The sequence below is a fragment of the Thalassophryne amazonica genome, chromosome 17 (genome assembly GCF_902500255.1).
Source record: "Thalassophryne amazonica chromosome 17, fThaAma1.1, whole genome shotgun sequence".
NCBI classification, from domain to species: domain Eukaryota; kingdom Metazoa; phylum Chordata; class Actinopteri; order Batrachoidiformes; family Batrachoididae; genus Thalassophryne; species Thalassophryne amazonica.
In genome coordinates this window covers 55,118,634-55,139,863 of record NC_047119.1, presented here as the reverse complement: position 1 = coordinate 55,139,863, position 21,230 = coordinate 55,118,634, and the positions used below count along the sequence as shown (strand labels likewise).

At 42.8% G+C, this 21,230-nt stretch overlaps 1 protein-coding gene across 2 annotated transcripts in view; it reads right to left on the bottom strand.

The window, feature by feature from the left end:
• Positions 1-21,013, bottom strand: part of plppr1 (phospholipid phosphatase related 1) — a 133,978-nt gene extending 112,965 nt beyond the window's left edge. The window contains exon 1 of one of the 2 annotated variants that reach the window (XM_034192328.1): positions 20,743-21,013. The gene's annotated coding sequence lies outside the window, so the exon portion shown is untranslated. Of the gene's footprint in view, positions 1-20,615; positions 20,722-20,742 lie in introns of those variants that run through there. The other variant, XM_034192329.1, reaches the window with a different exon arrangement.
• Positions 21,014-21,230: the final 217 nt, after the last annotated feature.

Below are 21,230 nucleotides of genomic sequence, written 5' to 3'. Positions count from 1 at the left end.
AGTTTCAAAAGCTCATTTCTCATTTTCCAAATGAGAAAATGCCAGTTTCGTGTGGCAGAAAGCAACAACAGGAAAATAAATGTATGTTTTTCAACAAGCCTTCTATTACTAATAATCATTAAACTTCTTGTGAAATGAAAAAGGTTCATCATAATGCAAAAATGACCTGCTGGAAGAATTGAACTTGTTCCATTTATTTATTATTGTAAAAGTAATTGTTTTTGTGTTTGCTTTTGATTCAAGTCTATATATTAATGAAATGTCTTTATTTTATGAAGGGTTGTTCCACAGGTGTATCATGATTACATTATATTTCATAAAATTGTCTTCCAAATTCAATTTGTATTTTAAGGGATTTCAAATCGGCAGCTCTTATAAACCTCAAGCAGTGAGAAGACGTGGTAGTTTTGCTTTTCATCCTAACAAATTTCATTAGCAACAACTGCAAATGCTGGCAGGTACATTTGCATATGTAGAATGTAAATTCTGATGTGTGGAAATATATTTTCCCAAACGCTTGAAGGCCTTTGTGCGTTGTGAGCGTGACTTGAAAGCTGAGCAGAGGTTTTGTTTAGTTTTGGGGTTTTTTGTTTAGTTTTTTTTCTTTCCTCATGCTGCCTCCAACATCTATGGATTTTGTTTTATATTTAGATCAAACACTCCGGGGCCGTCTGAGGTCTCACTTAGTTTCTCGTACAATTCCAACCATCAGAACCATCACAGGGCCGTCCTCCAGACCCCCTAAGAGACACACCAATCCATCTCTTTGGAGGTTTATCAGGATTACAAAAAAATCACAGAGGCTTGCAGTTTTTTTAATTCACAAGCACATTTCAAAGTTTGAGAGAACTGGAGAACAAAGTTACGGGGAGACACTACATCACCAACTACGAGGTCTGTCCAAAAAGTTATCGGACCTTTGGCTGGGAAAAAAAACTGGCTTACCTGGAGCGCTGGAAACCTAATCATGCTCGAAGTAGTCTCCTTGGGACTCCACACACTTCTCCCAGTGGTGTCGCCACTGTTGGAAGCATTCCAAGAAAGCCTCTTTTGGAATGGAGTGCAGCTCCGCCGTCGTTGCAGCCATAATGTCCTCTCTTGTCTCAAATCGCGTTCCTTTTAATGGTATTTTAAGTTTGGGAAGGGCCAGAAGTCGCAAGGGGCCATGTCAGGAGAGTAAGGCGCCTGTTGAACCACCGGAGTCTGGTTTTTCATCAAATAAGTCTGAATTAAATGAGAGGAATGAGTTGGAGCATTGTCGTGGTGGATGCGCCAATTCCTGTGGCCCACAACTCCCGTCTCTTGTGCCGCACACCATCACGTAGATGACGGAGGACATCCCTGTAATACTCCTTTGTTATTGTTTGACCCTGTGGTGCGTACTCGTGATGTACCACACCACAGGAGTCAAAAAAACAGTCAGCATCACCTTAACGTTGCTGCGCACTTTGGCGCGCCTTCTTCGGTCTTGGCGACGTGGAATGCTTCCACTGTGATGACTGGAATTTGGTTTCCGGGTCGTACAAGTACACCCAGGACTCATCACCGGTGATTATGGTGTCCATAAAGCTGGGATCACTTTGAATGGAGTCCAGCATGTCATGTGAGACTTCAACACGACATTGCTTTTGCTCCGCCTTCAGCAACTTTGGCACAAATTTTGCCGCCACTCGTTTCATGCCCAAATCTTCTGTCACGATGGAATGTGCCGAAGTCCTGCTAATGTCCACCTCTTCCGCAATTTCTCGGACAGTCACACGACGGTCCCGCATAACCACAGCGTGCACTTTGGAAATGATCTCCTCATTTCGGCATGTTAAAGGCCGACCGGAGCGCGGCGCGCTCTCCACCATTACGCGGCCGTCTTTAAACCGGTTATACCATTCCTTAATCCGTGTGGTGCTCATAGCTTCATCTCCGAAAGCCATCTGGATTTTCCGAATCGTTTCCACCTGGCTGTCACCCAGTTTGTAGCAGAATTTAATGCAATAGCGCTGCTCCAAGCGTTCGGCCATTTTCCTCACAAAAAAAAATCAGATGAGGGAGGTGGAGCACTCCTCCCACGGCGTGCTCACAGGCGAATGACGCAACCGACAGCGTGAAAAAACTCACGCATGCGCACGAAGGTTCAAGCTTGGCTGATGCAATCACACGTGATTCAAATCCATATAGTTTTTGAAAAAAATTAAAAGGTCCGTTAGTTTTTGGACAGACCTCGTACATACCGAGCCGTGCTGGAATATGCACTCTTAGAACTCTAGCAGGTAGCTCAGTAGGAGTTGGGCTACCAATATGTAGACCTGGACCCGGTTTCATGAAGCAGTCTAATATTGTTTACTCAACTATACTCACTTAGTTGACTCATTTTTTAATGTTAGTTGTTGCACAAAGCGCTTAGTTGGCTTAAGTTTCACATTATTAAAGTTTTTCGCCTGGTACAGAGGAGGCTAATCTTATTTTAGTCAACAAAGCTTCAGAGTCTTACATCAAAAAATGGCAGATATCATGTACCACCACTTGATAGAACACTCAAGAGCACCCCTACATCACTCGTATTCCTTCAAAAGGAGAACTTCCTCTGTTTTGGCCATGGTTGCAGCAGATGACTGTCATGATGTGTTAGTGACAGTTCTCACATTAGCCACAAGGCGTCGCTGTTACTCTGAGCAACACTGTGTGCACAAAAAGCTTGACAGAAGAAGAAGAAACTGAAGAGTGAAAACTTGCTAGGCTAAGAGCTAAGCACGTCTTCGGCAGATCATATGGGGCCGTAATGTTAATAATGCCAGTTAACGAAAAAAAGGCTACATAGTTCATGACAAGGACCAACCCGGAAGTAAACAAAGCTGTCGCGCACTGGAGCGGCTCTTGGCAACGGCACGTGTGAGGCTGTTATGCTCATGAAAACTGTGTTCTAAGGTAAGGACGGCTAATCTACAAGTTAACCATCAATGTGCAACGTGATTAGACAGATAATGTTGGGCGACTAATTGCAGTCGACTAAGAAAGTTTAGTATACTGAAGATATTAGGTTGCTTTACGACACCAGGCCCTGGTTTTGGATTTCCAGTCATGCTCCATGTCTGGGTCCTTGGAAAAGACACTTGATCTGCATTGTCACAGTCCACCCACTGAAAATGGGTACCAGTGTTTGCTCAGGAATTCAGTTTCGAAATCATAGTGGCTAAGTTCCCTCCTGGAAGACAGTAAGAAGAGGAGCCTACACTAAGATCTGGACATCGCAGCCTGTAATCTTGGGGATTCAATCCAGAACACAACTGAACTGTTGGATGTAGCTCAGAGAGATGGGAGCTGGACAGGCCAAGTAGCTAGACCTGGTTTTGTTCCGTAGTGCTGTTGCCTGTCTGTGTCCTTGGACAAGATATCTCTTCTGCAGCTGTTTCAGATGACCCCTGCACCCCCCAGGCCTGTAAACGGGTACCAGCCTTGGTTGACTCTGTGGAAATTGTATCAGCACCAATGCCCCTCAAGGTTTGTATAGGACTTACTTCTTATTATCAATGACGTGTGACGTTGGTGACAAGCCTTAAGGTTAACATGAAAATAGGTTAGGGTTTTAACTTTTTTGTACTTTTCCAAACTCTGCGATAAAAATATGTGTGTTGCAATGTCACTGCGATGTGCATGATTATCTAGAATGCACAACTACGTTTCTTGTGGTTTGTTTATCCTGAACAAACTTGTGGGAGGGTCAGAAACATTTTGGTGTTTATCTTGAACCAAATATACACCCTCATAACTGTTTTATTTTACCTCTGCATGCCTTTTGCAAATGCAAAAGCTAAAAACTAAGACATCATCCACACCGAGACCGGTTCAGGCCTATCAGCAGAAGTTTGGTATTGTATTTCCATTTCGTCCACTCGGAGCCAGCATTTTCAGAGCCTGAAAACTCTACTTTTTGAAAATGGGTCCCAGAGTGGACAAATATGAAACCACCGGATTCTCGTATTCATATGGACAAGCCTATATGGAACTTTCTGAAACGATGTCACCTCTCTATGCTCAGCCACTCAAATGAATGACATGTTGTTGTCGTTGTTTTTGTTAACAGTGTAATTAACACTTTTTTGTCTTGTTGGATCATTCATGGGGTTTATTTTTGTCACTAGCAGAAAGCTGAAGAGATGAAGGATGGCTGTGGTGAACGCTGATTGTGAATAAATGGAGAGCTGTGACTAATAAAATAAATGCAGAAGGGACTTTCAGCCTTTAAAAGATGTCATTTTATGTCCTTGGTGGTGGGACAAAGCACAGATGTCCTCTGGCTCATGTTGAGGTGCACTGAGAGCAAACAAACTAGAGCCCGACCGATATATCGGCCAGCCAATATTATCGGTCAATATAAGCCCTTTTCAAAGTACTCACTATTGGCCGAAATTTTGCCGATAGAACGCTGATAATTTCTCATAAACAGAACAGTTACTGAAATAATGTTTGTGTTGGCAATGTAAAATGTCCTTGCACCGTTTGTCCAGTAGATGGAGGTCTGACTCCATTCAACTGAGAGCTGCTTACACCCCTGCTTAAATGTGTTCATCACCGGCCCCCGTAGTTCCCCGTCACACTGCACTGATCAGCTGACAAAAGCATACAAGTAAGTTTATAAGGATCTATATCATTATCCTGAACTTATATCTAAGTTGCAGCAACAAGAGGTACTAGATCAGATGTATTTCACAACTCTTTTTAAGGATATGTATTTATTAATTTCACAAAGGTTTAATTCTTGACTGCATTTTTTTTAACTTGAAAATTCTTCTCTGTTATAAAGTTACTCAATATGAGGACAAAGCTTCAGCTTTTAGCTCATACCTTTTTTGTTAAGGGTCCAAAAAAGAACATTTTATTCATTAAAAAAAATAATAATAATATCGGCTGATTTATCGGCTATCGGCAAATCAGCCAATTTATCGATTATCTGCATTTTTTTCATCCAAATAACATTATCAGCATCGGCCTCAAAAAATCCATATTGGTTGGGCTCTAAAACAAACACAGAGGGACTTCTTTAAAAACACTATGTTTATCCACAAGCAATTTCCATTAGGGCTGCAGCTATCGATTATTTTAGTAATCGAGTATTCTATCGAATATTCTGGCGATTAATCGAGTAATCGGATAAAAAGTACTTTTGCGTTTTTAAACATCGATAGTCCAGGGCTCTCCTTAAGCAATGGCACAATGTCACTGCGCCAAAGTGTTGGCATTTTGCTGAAATTGCAATGGGATGTGGCTTTCTGTTTTGTTTTCTCCAACTTGTAAAATGTAACCATTTTTAAGTTTTTTTTTTTTTTTAAGGTTGATGGACTGGGTCCCTGTGTGATTTTTTTTTTTCCCTCTTTCTCTGCAATTCAGCAGATGCATTTCAGCTGGAGGTTGAACATGCAGCCTCGCAGTTTTTTTTTTATTATTATTTTATTTAAGTCACCGTGTTTGTGAAGTGTTGTGTGTTGTCCAAAAAAGCAAAAAATTAAAAAGTCAAACAGTGCGAGTCTGAGGGAAACACAGAAGAAAGAGTGCACTTCTGCTATTTGTCAATGTAGTCGGGGCCAGAGCTGCGACTCGCCCGGTCTGAGAGCCCCTCACACCGTGCAGAGAGCAGCCGGCCACCGTCCCTCCCACGTAGAGCAGACCGTGTGTTTTTAAAACAAGACAAACACACTGCTTCGCTTTAAATGCACAGTAAGTCTATTTCAGAATGATCGGCATGGACCATCTATCTCTTAAAAGGCTTTATTTTACTCTGTGTCACGCTGGAAAGCGGTAGCTATCGTTGCTAATTTCATTAGCTGTTATGCTCCAGTCATCCTCTGTTTTTTTTTCTCCTGTGGACATTGCAGCGCCACACACAGGCCTGGCATATGTACTACAACGTTAAACGAAGCTACAAGGCACAGAATTTGCCTCGAACATTTTTGTAATGGAATTATTCGAGTTACTCGACTAATCGTTCCAGCCCTAATTTCCATGATGTGGAATTAAAGTATTCCAGACATGATCGTCCAAACAAGGACGTCTTGTGTGGACATCAGATTTGTCAGGCTGTGATGATGAATCCATCTGAAAGGATGTAACAGTTCAGATTTAAAGACGTTATATTTGCTCAGTGTGCCACTTTGTAAAGTTGTAGCTTCTGCTGCCACATTGATTAGCTCCTTATGCCGGTTATGTGCATGCACCATGTCTTCTTCATTTTTTGGTGAAGCGGTACAGCGCCGTATACAGGCCTGGCACATATACCACAGCAATTTCTGGTGGTTTGAGCATTTTTTTTTGTGGACAATGATATTTCTCTAATATGGTGCCGTCTTTACGGAACACTTTTTTTAAAACGACAAAGAAAAACATTGTACAGGGAAAGTTCCGTTTCTGTGTGGACAAGGCCTAAAATAGGCAAAGTCACAGTTTTCATCATAATTATTTAATTTATTTCATTTATATAGCTCCAAATCACAACAAAGTTGCCTCAAGGTGCTTCACACAAGTAAGGTCTAACCTTTCCAACCCCTAGAACAAGCACATAGGCGACAGTGGTAAGGAAAAACTCCCTCTGATGATTTGAGGAAGAAACCTCAAGCAGACCAGCTCAAAGGGGTGACCCTCTGCTTGGGGCCATGCTACAGACACAGACTCAGACTCATCACACACTTCTTGCCTCACACACAATGGGCCTGATTTGGTAACACCATGGTTATCAGAATTTTCACTTACGAGTAATTTAAATGACATGATCAAAGCTGACAGCTCAAGTTTAGATTAATCCCAATCTCCACCATCATGTCAGACTAAGATGGACAGGGAAAACTTTTCAGCCTTTTCCAAAAACATACTGATCCCAGTCCACTCTTCTTCTTCTTCTTCTTATATACAAACTCCAGATATTTCATGCATATGTGAATACGTCTCTCTGTTCTTTCCATCCATTCCTGCATTTAAGGCCTGCAACACATTCCAAAAACAAATTGCATTTTAACTGCAATTTATACTAAATGTAAGAATTAAATTATCACTTTTACAGCCAGCTGGACCGGTGCTTAGCCCAGAATACCTTCATGTGAAGCATGTGAGACTCGAACCCTCCCTGAACAGGACTTCAATCCATCGCAGGTTACTTCCCCAACCAAGGCCAGCATCCATTTGCGGCTGGGACAATCCAAATGAAATGTCCTGAACTGAACACACCTGGTTGTCCAGTTCCCTCCCACAGAGCCTCCTTCTCTACACACACGACAGCAGTTTGCAAATCATATATTTAATTTTGCCAAAATAATTCCTGTATTTAGAAATGAAACTGACCAGATTTCAGTTGTCAGCATTTCGTGTTGTGGTCATTGAGAATCTCACATTCCCTTTTAATATGGTCAGTTACTGTGTATTTAGCCAACATAACCGAATTCTCAGCCAATAGGGATATTTGGCTGCAAGTATTTAAGCAGCAGCACCCATTTGAATCTGCACTAATTATAGTCTTGGCTGAAAACATCAAGCTGCACTCTGGCACATTACAAAACCACCGATTTAAGTCACACACATTAATCAAGTAGCCCTGTAAATAGACTATTTGGCCACATTAGGTAGAGTTTTAATCATGTAGCTGTGGACAAATGCAACCCAGACAGGCTGAAGCAACAATATGCAAAAAAGCATGTCCAGCGATGTCGGTGTCATTATTCTTCCCCAACAGTTAACTCGCCTCAGCCGTCTTCAATGAAATAAGGGTCAGTGAATTCCCAGAGGCAGGCCTTATCTCACCTTGGGGTAAAATCTCCCCCGGGACATCACACTGACGGATTTATCGCCCAATCAGCTGACTGCACAACACCCCCACCTCACTAATAAAGTCACCCCCACATCTCCCAGTAATTGAATACCCGCTATCAATGGACCATGGAAAGAGTGTGTGTGTGTGTGTGGTGTGTGTGTGTGTGTGTGTGTGTGTGTGTGTGTGGTGTGTGTGTGTGTGTGTGTGTGTGTGTGTGTGTGTGTGTGTGTTGTGTGTGTGTGTGTGTGGTAGTGTGTGTGTGTGAGATATGATCAACAGTCATCTCTAGCATGGGACCATAGAGGCATCTGATAGGTCACAGGTCATTTCCGCCGCCCTCGCTGTACTATGTCTGAACGGCCGCTCTTAAAAGCCGTCACTGTTTTCCTGCTATTGATGGTTCAAAGACCAGAAACATTTTACAAAGTAACCGTATTTTCGCACCATAAGCCGCACCTAAAAGCCTTAAATGTTCACAAAAATCGTGTGCGCTCTATATCCGGTGCGCCTTATGTGCGCACTGAATTCCAAAATCTGTAAAAACGACCGACGTTGTCTTTGACCGTCGCAATATTGGCCCATTTCCCACTGACACAAGGACGTAATACGTAAAGTATGTACGCTAGCAGCGTAGAGTACGTACCCTGGCAGTGATAAACCAATCGGAGAACATTACTTAATACGCGTAGAGTACGTACCCTGCCAGCCATAAACCAATCAGAGAAGAGTCCGTGAGTCTGTGGTACGTACCCTTACCTCCGCCACTCCTCCGGTAGTTACTGTATACTACAGGTATCCTGCAAAACAACATTTGTTTGTCTAAGGACCCCCAAAAATGGCACCAGCAAAGAGACATGCTTACAAGGCACAATTCAAACTGCAGGCTATCAGTTACGCAGTTGTTCATGGGAATAGAGCAGCTGCGAGAGGCAACAAGAAATGAACTGCGCCAAGTTAAAAAGACCAAACGGAGTTTCCGCAGAAAGAAAGCGAGGTGGCCACAGCTAGAAGTCCAACTGGTCAATTTCAGCACACGAAGATGAGACTCGATGGATTTGTGACAGAACCATAATAAAAATAATGTGAGTACCATATTGTTAAATACCAGTAGTTCAAAGTTGTTAAAAAGTTCAAATAAACTCACCATTTTGCTTCCGTGACTTTTTTTTTTTTGTAGACTATATGTTTTAGCGTGCACCTTTTGTAAGGGTTAGTACCCGCTAATTGAGGGTGCGCCTTATATCCGGTGCGCCTTATGGTGCAGAAAATACGGTAGATTTTCAAATATGGTGCTACATTGTTCTTGATATCAGCTGAGGTTGTGCTTCTCTTCCTTTAGAAAACAATGCGATACACATCAAAAAGCATGAGATACTATACGACTCAGTGTACTTTATGGAAGACTTCGTTTAGGTTGCGATATGATGCAGTCCAATACAATTCTTTGTTTAATGTCAACATTTATTTTCCTTATGGATTAGAATGAACAAAGCTCCATGAATTACCTTAAAACACATACAAGGTCTGTTAGAAAAGTATCCGACCTTTTATTTTTTGCAAAAACCTGATGATTTGAATCACGTGTGCTTGCATGAGCCAACCTTGACCCTTCGTGCACATGCATGACTTTTTAACACCCTGTCGATTGCGTCATTTGCTTGTAAGCAGCCTTTGTGTGAGGATGGGTGGAGTCTCGTTCGTTTTTTCTTTGCAAGGAAAATGGCGGAACGACTGCAGCAGCGCGACTGCAATCAAATTTTGCCATTTGGATTATTCAGACGGCTTCGGTGACGATGCTATGGGCATCACACAGATTAAGGAGCGGTACAACCGTTTAAAAGACGCCCGCACAACGGTGAAGAGCGCCGCCACGCTCCTGTAGTGCCATCAACATCCTGAAATTGACCAGATCATTCCAAAGTGAACGCTGTGGTGAGGCGGACAGTCATGTGACTATCCAAGAATCATCAGCCCACCTCTTCCACAATTTCTCGGATAGTCACGACGACTGAAAAAGCCACCGAAAAGCCATCTGGAATCTTCCGAATGGTGGAAGTGGTGGCATGTCACACATGTCCTGTGAGGCTTCAACACGAAGGTGCTTTTGCTCCGTCAGCAGCAGCACACGAATTTCACCGTCACTCTTTTCAATGGCCAAATCTTCTGTCACAGTGAATGTGCCGAAAAAAGTGCGGATGTCCACCTCTTCCGGCAATTTCTTTGGATAGTCACACGACGGTCCCACATCACCACAGTGTTCACTTTGGAAATGATCTGGTCATTTCAGCATGTTGATGGCCGCCCGGAGCGTGGCTCGCTCTCCACCATTGTGCGGGACGTCTTTAAACCGTTGTACTGCTCCTTAATCTGTGTGAAGCCCATAGGAATCGTCACCAAATTCCGTCTGAATCTTCTGATGGTTTCCACCTGGCTGTCGCACAGTTTCTGGCAAAATTTGATGCAGTCACGCTGCTCCAGTCGTTCCGCCATTTTCCTTGCAATGAAAATCCGACGAGAGACTCCACCCATCCTCACACAAAGGCTGCTTACAGCAAATGACGCAATCGACAGGCGTGAAAAAATTCACGCATGCGCACGAAGGTTCAAGGTTGGCTCATGCAAGCACACGTGATTCAAATCCATCAGGTTTTTGAAAAAAAATAAAAAGGTCAGATACTTTTCTACAGACCCTCGTATTTACAAATGATCGTTGACTTCCTCAGCCTTTTACTACTGTAGTGCTGCATAATGGCACTGCCTCTGCTCACTTTTGTTCACAACTGAGGACAGCACCACATTCAGCAGCACAAAAGTGCAACTTAGAAGAAGCCAGCTGCTTTTAACCTTTTAACATCGCTTAGATTTACATGCACTAAAATTCAACTGTTTTTTCTTAACTCCTCACTTTAATTTATTTTGTTATGATTGTAGCCCGTTGTGCAGCAGGGCCAAGGCAGTGGCACGTTAGCCAGTAAGAAAAAAAAAAATGCAGTACCACCGGAGTAAAAATCATTCAACAAGTGTTTAAACATACTTTCCCCATTCTGAACCATCAAGAGTTTGTTTGAATATTTGAGGGTTTGAAGACAAAGAATTAGCAGCATAATATCATTCATTAAAGTCATTCAAATCATGTCATCAACCAGGTTACAGTGCATTTAGACTGATCTAGGGGCCCACGAATCGATGGAAACCGATTTCCAATACAGTGAGGAAAATAAGTATTTGAACACCCTGCGATTTTGTAAGTTCTCCCACTTAGAAATCATGGGGGGGTCTGAAATTTTCATCTTAGGTGCATGTCCACTGTGAGAGACATAATCTAAAAAAAATAATAATAATCCGGAAATCACAATGTATGATTTTTTTAATAATTTATTTGTATGTTACTGCTGCAAATAAGTATTTCAACACCTGTGAAAATCAATGTTAATATTTGGTACAGTAGCCTTTGTTTGCAATTACAGAGGTCAAACGTTTCCTGTATTTTTTCACCAGGTTTTCACACACTTCAGCGGGGATTTTGGTCCACTCCTCCATACAGATCTTCTCTAGATCTTTCAGGTTTGGAGTTTCAGCTCCCTCCAAAGATTTTCTATTGAGTTCAGGTCTGGAGACTGGCCAGGCCACTCCAGGACCTTGAAATGCTTCTTACAGAGCCCCTCCTTATTTGCCCTGGCTGTGTGTTTGGGGTCATTGTCATGCTGGAAGACCCAGCCATGACCCATCTTCAATGCTCTTACTGAGGGAAGGAGGTTGTTTGCCAAAATCTCGCAATACATGACCCCATCCATCCTCCCTTCAATACGGTGCAGTCGTCCTGTCTCCTTTGCAGAAGAGCACCACCAGAGTATGATGTTTCCACCCCCATGCTTCATGGTAAGTTGAGTTTATTCCAAAAAGCTCTATTCTGGTCTCATCTGACCACATGACCTTCTCCCATGCCTCCTCTTGATCATCCAGATGGTCACTGGTGAACTTCAAATGGGTCTGGACATGTGCTGGCTTGAGCAAGGGGACCTTGCTGCCCTGCAGGATTTTAAACCATGACAGCATCATGTGTTACTAATGTAATCTTTGTGACTGTGGTCCCAGCTCTCTTCAGGTCATTGACCAAGTCCTCCTGTGTAGTTCTGAGCTTTCTCAGAATCATCCTTACCCCACAAAGTGAGATCTTGCATGGAATCCCAGACCGAGGGAGATTGACAGTCATCTTGTGTTTCTTCCACTTTCTAATAAATAATCATAACAGTTGTTGTCTTCTACCAAGCTGCTTGCCTGTTGTCCTGTAGTCCATCCCAGCCTTGTGCAGGTCTACAGTTTTGTCCCTGGTGTCCTTAGACAGCTCTTTGGTCTTGGCTATGGTGGACAGGTTGGAGTGTGATTGATTGAGTGTGTGAACAGGTGTCTTTTATACAGATAAGTTCAAACAGGTGCAATTAATACAGGTAAAGAGTGCAGAATAAGAGGGCTTCTTAAAGAAGAACTAACAGGTCTGTGTGAGCCAGAATTCTTGCTGGTTGGTAGGGGATCAAATACTTATTTGCAGCAGTAACATACAAATAAATTATTAAAAAAAAAAAATCATACATTGTGATTTCAGGATTTTGTTTTTTAGATTATGGCTCTCACAGTGGACATGCACCTAAGATGAAAATTTCAGACCGCTCCATGATTTCTAAGTGGGAGAACTTGCAAAACCGCAGGGTGTTCAAATACTTATTTTCCTCACTGTACATATCTGTGAATTGTTGCAACCCTAGTATCAGGATATTGTACAAACACAACTGAAGTATACTCATCTGATCTTTTAATCTGATGGCAGCAGTAAAACTTTGCTGTAAAACTACCACCCCAGAACTGCAAGGCACCACTGCTGAACACCTACGGGTAAATGGGCTGCGCTTTTCCATCTTCATCAGAAACTCAAAGCTCTTTACAATGATGCCTCACATTCACCCATTCACACAGATACACTCACATACTGATGACAGGGTGCTACTACGCAAGGTACTCATACACATTTGGAGCAACTTGGGGATTAAGGACCTTGCCAAGGAATGATTTTCCAGTCTGGATGGGTTTTGAACCAAGGATCCTCTGGTCTGAAGCCCAACGCTTAACCACTAGCCCATCAACCCCCCCCCCCACATGTACAAAACTGTTTGTAAACCTGTTTTTTTTGGGGCGGGGGGGACTTATCTACAGCAAACATTATAGTCCATGGGCCAAGCAGGTTTTCGGTACTACTTAAGGGGAATAAACAACACTTAGAATCCAGCCTTAGTGTATCATGGCCTACACAAAAATGTATTATAGCAATCTCAGGGTGGTAGCTGTAGCCAGGTAGGGGTCAGGGAAGAATTACACAGAGGTCAAACTTTAAAAATGCTCCAATCATGTTGAAAACTATATTACAGTACTTGTCTGGTCATAACGATTACAAAAAGGTATAGTTTGGGCTATCTGTGATGGAATGTTCTGGAGTTATGGGGTAAAAACAGCAAAAATTGTGACAAAGGTCAGTTTCAGTTTGTACAAGGGTCAAAAGTTAAAGTTGCTCCAATTTCAGTACAGATTACAGAATAATGCAAATTATTGGTTGAAATAAAAGGATTAATAAATGGAATAGTTTTGACTGTGTTGAATGTTTGGTCTCCAAGGTAAAGGTCAAACAAGGTCAACAAAAATTGGATTCTATGACATGTGACATATATTACTCTGTAACAAGATAACTAAGCATGACAGATGGTGCAAACTATTCCTTATTAGAACCCTATTAACCCAAACAATAATTCGCATCATTTTTTACTGAATTTTAGCAACTTTAACTTTTGACCCCTGTACAAACTGAAATTGACCTTTGTCACCATTTTTGCTGTTTTTACCCCATAACTCCAGAACATTCCATCACAGATAGTCCAAACTATATCGTTATGACCACACAAGTAATGTGATATAGTTTTCAACATGATTGGAGCATTTTTAAAGTTTGACCTCTGTGTAATTCTTCACTGACCCCTACCTGGTTACAGCTACCACCCTTAAATTGCTATCATACATTTTTGTGTAGGCCGTGATACACTGAGGCTGGATTCTAAGTGCTGTTTGTTCCACTTAAGTGGTACAGATTTGGTCAAAACTGATGAGTGGCTCATGGACTATTATATGTTTAAAGCAGACTACACATGTGAGAAAGGGGGACAAATGGACACGCAGGAGTGATGGTCACCTGTTTGTTTATGTGCTGGGAATGTTTAGTAAACTGAGATTTGAAGAGATTCTTGATTTTATGTGTAACACGTAAAGGAAAAATAGGATTATAGAAATGCTTCAGGCACCCTGGAATGACCCAAGCAGAGGGTCACCCCTGTGCGTCTGGTCTGCTTGAGGTTTCTTCTGCACTGCTCTAGAGGTTACTTGTGTGAAGCGCCTTGGGACAACTTTGTTGTGATTTAGCGCTATATCAATCAATCAATCAATCAACTTTTTTCTTGTATAGCGCCAAATCACAACAAACAGTTGCCCCAAGGCGCTCCACATTGCAAGGCAAGGCCATACAATAATTATGAAACACAGTCTACGTCTAAAGCAACATAACCAAGGGATGGTCCAGGGTCACCCGATCCAGCCCTAACTATAAGCCTTAGCGAAAAGGAAAGTTTTAAGCCTAATCTTAAAAGTAGAGAGGGTATCTGTCTCCCTGATCTGAATTGGGAGCTGGTTCCACAGGAGAGGAGCCTGAAAGCTGAAGGCTCTGCCTCCCATTCTACTCTTACAAACCCTAGGAACTACAAGTAAGCCCGCAGTCTGAGAGCGAAGCGCTCTAATGGGGTAATATGGTACTATGAGGTCCCTAAGATAAGATGGGACCTGATTATTCAAAACCTTATAAGTAAGAAGAAGAATTTTAAATTCTATTCTAGCATTAACAGGAAGCCAATGAAGGGAGGCCAACACGGGTGAGATATGCTCTCTCCTGCTAGTCCCCGTCAGTACTCTAGCTGCAGCATTCTGAACCAACTGAAGGCTTTTAGGGAACTTTTAGGACAACCTGATAATAATGAATTACAATAGTCCAGCCTAGAGGAAACAAATGCATGAATTAGTTTTTCAGCATCACTCTGAGACAAGACCTTTCTGATTTTAGAGATATTGCGTAAATGCAAAAAGGCAGTCCTACATATTTGTTTAATATGCGCTTTGAATGACATATCCTGATCAAAAATAACTCCAAGATTTCTCACAGTATTACTAGAGATCAGGGAAATGCCATCCAGAGTAACGATCTGGTTAGACACCATGCTTCTAAGATTTGTGGGGCCAAGTACAATAACTTCAGTTTTATCTGAGTTTAAAAGCAGGAAATTAGAGGTCATCCATGTCTTTATGTCTGTAAGACAATCCTGCAGTTTAGCTAATTGGTGCGTATCCTCTGGCTTCATGGATAGATAAAGCTGGGTATCATCTGCGTAACAATGAAAATTTAAGCAATACCGTCTAATAATACTGCCCAAGGGAAGCATGTATAAAGTGAATAAAATTGGTCCTAGCACAGAACCTTGTGGAACTCCATAATTAACTTTAGTCTGTGAAGAAGATTCCCCATTTACATGAACAAACTGTAATCTATTAGACAAATATGATTCAAACCACCGCAGCGCAATGCCTTTAATACCTATGACATGCTCTAATCTCTGTAATAAAATTTTATGGTCAACAGTATCAAAAGCAGCACTGAGGTCCAACAGAACAAGCACAGAGATAAGTCCACTGTCCGAAGCCATAAGAAGATCATTTGTAACCTTCACTAATGCTGTTTCTGTACTATGATGAATTCTAAAACCTGACTGAAACTCTTCAAATAGACCATTCCTCTGCAGGTGATCAGTTAGCTGTTTTACAACTACCCTCTCAAGAATCTTTGAGAGAAAAGGAAGGTTGGAGATTGGCCTATAATTAGCTAAGATAGCTGGGTCAAGTGATGGCTTTTTAAGTAATGGTTTAATTACTGCCACCTCAAAGGCCTGTGGTACATAACCAACTAACAAAGATAGATTGATCATATTTAAGATTGAAGCATTAAATAATGGTAGGACTTCCTTGAGCAGCCTGGCAGGAATGGGGTCTAATAAGCATGTTGATGGTTTGGATGAAGTAACTAATGAAAATAACTCAGACAGAACAATCGGAGAGAAAGAGTCTAACCAAATACCGGCATCACTGAAAGCAGCCAAAGATAACGATACATCTTTGGGATGGTTATGAGTAATTTTTTCTCTAATAGTCAAAATTTTGTTAGCAAAGAAAGTCATGAAGTCATTACTAGTTAAAGTTAATGGAATACTCAGCTCAATAGAGCTCTGACTCTTTGTCAGCCTGGCTACAGTGCTGAAAAGAAACCTGGGGTTGTTCTTATTTTCTTCAATTAGTGATGAGTAGAAAGATGTCCTAGCTTCACGAAGGGCTTTCTTATAGAGCAACAAACTCTTTTTCCAGGCTAAGTGAAGATCTTCTAAATTAGTGAGACGCCATTTCCTCTCCAACTTACGGGTTATCTGCTTTAAGCTACGAGTTTGTGAGTTATACCACGGAGTCAGACACTTCTGATTTAAAGCTCTCTTTTTCAGAGGAGCTACAGCATCCAAAGTTGTCTTCAATGAGGATGTAAAACTATTGACAAGATACTCTAACTCCCTTACAGAGTTTAGGTAGCTACTCTGCTCTGTGTTGGTATATGACATTAGAGAACATAAAGAAGGAATCATATCCTTAAACCTAGTTACAGCGCTTTCTGAAAGACTTCTAGTGTAATGAAACTTATTCCCCACTGCAGGGTAGTCCATCAGGGTAAATGTAAATGTTATTAAAAAATGATCAGACAAAAGGGAGTTTTCAGGGAATACTGTTAAGTCTTCTATTTCCATACCATAAGTCAGAACAAGATCTAAGATATGATTAAAGTGGTGGGTGGACTCATTTACTTTTTGAGCAAAGCCGATAGAGTCTAATAATAGATTAAATGCAGTGTTGAGGCTGTCATTCTCAGCATCTGTGTGGATGTTAAAATCGCCCACTATAATTATCTTGTCTGAGCTAAGCACTAAGTCAGACAAAAGGTCTGAAAATTCACAGAGAAACTCACAGTAACGACCAGGTGGACGATAGATAATAACAAATAAAACTGGTTTTTGGGACTTCCAATTTGGATGGACAAGACTAAGAGACAAGCTTTCAAATGAATTAAAGCTCTGTCTAGGTTTTTGATTAATTAATAAGCTGGAATGGAAGATTGCTGCTAATCCTCCGCCCCGGCCCGTGCTACGAGCATTCAGACAGTTAGTGTGACTCGGGGGTGTTGACTCATTTAAACTAACATATTCATCCTGCTGTAACCAAGTTTCTGTTAGGCAGAATAAATCAATACGTTGATCAATTATTATATCATTTACCAACAGGGACTTAGAAGAAAGAGACCTAATGTTTAATAGACCACATTTAACTGTTTTAGTCTGTGGTGCAATTGAAGGTGCTATATTATTTTTCTTTTTGAATTTTTATGCTTAAATAGATTTTTGCTAGTTATTGGTGGTCTGGGAGCAGGCACCGTCTCTACGGGGATGGGGTAATAGGGGGATGGCAGGGGGAGAGAAGCTGCAGAGAGGTGTATAAGACCACAGCTCTGCCTCCTGGTCCCAACGCTAGACAGTCACAGTTTGGAGGATCCCAAAAAATTGGCCAGATTTCTAGAAATGAGAGCTGCTCCCTCTAAAGTGGGATGGATGCCGTCTCTCCTAACAAGACCAGGTTTTCCCCAGAAGCTTTGCCAATTATCAATGAAGCCCACCTCATTTTTTGGACACCACTCAGACAGCCAGCAATTCAAGGAGAACATGCGGCTAAACATGTCACTCCCGGTCTGATTGGGGAGGGGCCCAGAGAAAACAACAGAGTCCGACATTGTTTTCGAGGTCTATTAGAAAAGTATCCGACCTTATTATTTTTTTCAAAAACCATATGGATTTGAATCACGTGTGATTACATCAGACATGCTTGAACCCTCGTGGGCATGCGAGAGTTTTTTCACACCTGTCGGTTACGTCATTCGCCTGTGGGCAGTCTTTGAGTGAGGAGTCGCCCACCCTCTCGTCGTTTTTTCGTTGTTTAGGAATGGCTCAGAGACTGCTGCTTTGTTTGATCAAAATTTTTTCAAAACTGTAAGGCACAATTGAGTGGACACCATTCGATAAATTCAGCTGGTTTTCGGTAAAAATTTTAACGGCTGATGAGAGATTTTGGTCTGGTAGTGTCGCCGTAAGGACGGCCCACGGCGCCTGACGGCGATCTGCGCTTCGAGGCGGCATCGTCTCACCGTTTCAAGTTGAAAACTTCCACATTTCAGGCTCTGTTGACCCAGGAAGTCGTCAGAGAACAGAGAACTTTCAGAAGAAGTCGGCATGAGGAGCATGTCGGGCCGGACCCGACCGCAGGGGGTCATGACAGGAAAAACACCTCCGTTGGAAACCTTAACGGGCAAGTTGGAACATGCCCAAGCTGTTAAACAATTTCTCAGTTACTCACTTGTTGAAAGCTATCAAAAGCCGCCTGAATTTTACAAATGGTTTTCAACACGGAGGTGTTTTTCTTGTCGCGGCGCACACAGATTTGCCGAGTCGTTACGGAAACGACTCGGCGAATTTGCGCGTACATCTTTCATTAAAAAATGTCCTTAAACAGTGGAATGTCCGCATAAAGTCCTCATGCCGGCCTCTTCTGAATCTTCTCTGTTCTCTCATGACGTCCTGGATGAATTAAGCCTTAAATTAGGATGTTTTCAGGTCGAAATAGGCCAACGACGGTGCCTGGAAGCGCTGCAGGACGTCCCGCTCTGTGGGAAGTCCTTACAGCGACAGAAACACCCCATAATCTCTCATCAGCCGTTAAACTTTTCAACGAAAACCAACTTAATTTCTCGAATAGTGTCCACTCGGATATTCCTCACAGGTCCAGAAAAAAGTTTGATAAAGCAACGCGCGCCGTCTAGAGCAGCGTGTTGTGTGGGCCGCTGAAGAGGAGGTACTGCTGGCCCACCACCACCAGAGGGCGCCCTGCCTGGAGTGCGGGCTCCAGGCACCAGAGGGCGCTGCCGCTGACGAAGGCTGTCAGGATGACAGCTGTCACCCATTACTAGACACAGCTGACTGCACTCAGGACGGAGTATATCAGCAGGACAGCGTCTCCACCTCAGTGCCGAGATATCGCCTTGAGATTAAGGTAACCTTCTTTGCTAGTATATATATTGAGGACTCTGATAAACCTTGCTAAACCATTTCAGGACAGCTGATTACAGAAAGCACCTTGCTTGGATAAGTACTCACCTTCCTGCTTCATTATTACAAGAGGTGGAGGCGGCTTCTCCCCTCTCCGTCTACTGGGTGCTGTCGCATCCATACCTGTGTGTTTGTGCTCTTTCCCGCCAGCAGTACCGGATCCGACGAGCGAAGGCAGTGGCCACCTGGGAATTCGGGACTTGGCGGTTCCAGTACTCCTGGTTTTCGGTGGCAGAGGAAATCTGGGTGGTTCCGGTTCGACTGGGACGGACGTCTCCTACCTTCGAGCCTGCCCACACAACACCAGCAGATTTCGACTTACAACTCTAAAGTATTAATTGTTGTATTGGTTGTGCCCTGTTCACAACAGTAAAACTTGTTATTCACCTTTCTCTATTGTCCGTTCATTGCGCCCCCTGTTGTGGGTCCGTGTACCTACACTTTCACAACACAGCGTGTGAAACAAAGGAATTCAGCGGAGAGGGCGGGACCACATCTCACTTAAGGCCTGCCCACAGGGAAATGACGTCACGTGAAAAAACTCACGTATGCGCACGAGGGTTCAAGCATGATTGGTGTAATCGCATGTCATTCAAATCCATATAGTTAAAAAAAAAATAAAAGGGTCGGTTTATTATCTAAGAGACCTCCTAAATGAAATAAATTGAAATTGAAAATCAATGGGTGAAGGAAAAATCATGACTGAAATGTCCAAATATATCTGCTCCAACAAAATGTTAAATGTAAGGGTTTTTTCTATATTTCATCAAAAAAAAACAATGATGAATTGTCAACTCAGATCACAGGAATCAAGAATCGGGTCCAAATTTTCTGGTAGCAAAACCAGTTTTGGTATGTATAGGTAGTTTTGACCAATCATGACAGATACATTTTGATAATAATTCATTAGTTTAAACTGTATCAAGCCATAAGGTTCTGCAAAAATTAATTAACTAAAATCTTTAATAAGATCTAAAATATCTACTGGCCTATCTATACGCTCATTAGTTCCTCATGCAGGAAGCCAGACAACAGATTTCTATCAGATCTGGAATATTCCTGTTCTGTTCTGATATTCTAATCATTCCACCTTTTTCCTCAACAAGATGACAGGAGCAGTAATAAAAAAAAAAGAATAATAAAAAGATGATGCCACATGCTGCAATGAAACACTATCAAGGTTCCTCCAGCATCAAGGCCTCTGAGCCACCCGTGTCCGTCATCCGCACGGCGCCGTGTCGGCAGGAGGGACAGATGGGTCTCATTTCTGCTGGACTCAGGACGAATTTGCACAAATCCACAGCGCACAGTCTGCAAACAAGCAGTGGACATATCCTACATGCAGGGGCGCAAATGGCCGCTGGGGGGCGGTAGCGCTGCTGGTGGAGTGAGACAGGTGTCCGTCTAAATATCGATCCATTAAACAAAAATCTCACCCACTTTCTCCACACATCACCGGATCACAATTCAGAACCGGTCCGCCAAGTCGTTCACATTACCTCCAACGATCCGGATTCCCCGAATGAACGGAGAGACTGCCGGCGACTTGCTAAAGGTCCGAACTTGCCTCAGCAACAGACAATAGCGTTCCGCCGCTTCTCCCGCACGCGCAGCGCGCACACTTACCGCGATGGGATGAAGCGATATTCCAGGGAGAAGGCGAATCCATGGAAAACCAGGAGGGAAAAGGGTGAAAGACGCCGGTGAGTGGGAACGGCGGCCGGTGCTACTCCATCCGCTCGGCGGGGCTGTGATCTGGATCACGCACGAAGCGCGTGGATGCTGATGCTCGTCGGGGGGCGGGGCCTAAACGATCCAGTGAAGCGGAGCGAATTCGGTTTTGGAGTCTTGTTTTTACCACGCAGTCTGAGAGTGGACCCACTCCGCCTACAGACCCACTCAGCTCACACCGGGTCCGACACCAAGACAGTAGTTAGAGTCCAAACAGCACGGGCGGAGGAAGGGGGGGGGCAGCCCCCCACCCAGGGGCGTCCTCGCTTTTGATTTCGGGAAATAATTTGTATACACATCAACGGATCAAATGACTTAAGTTTAAATGTTATACAAAGTCAACAAATCAAGTAAATCAGACATAAAATACTGTTTTAGTGCAT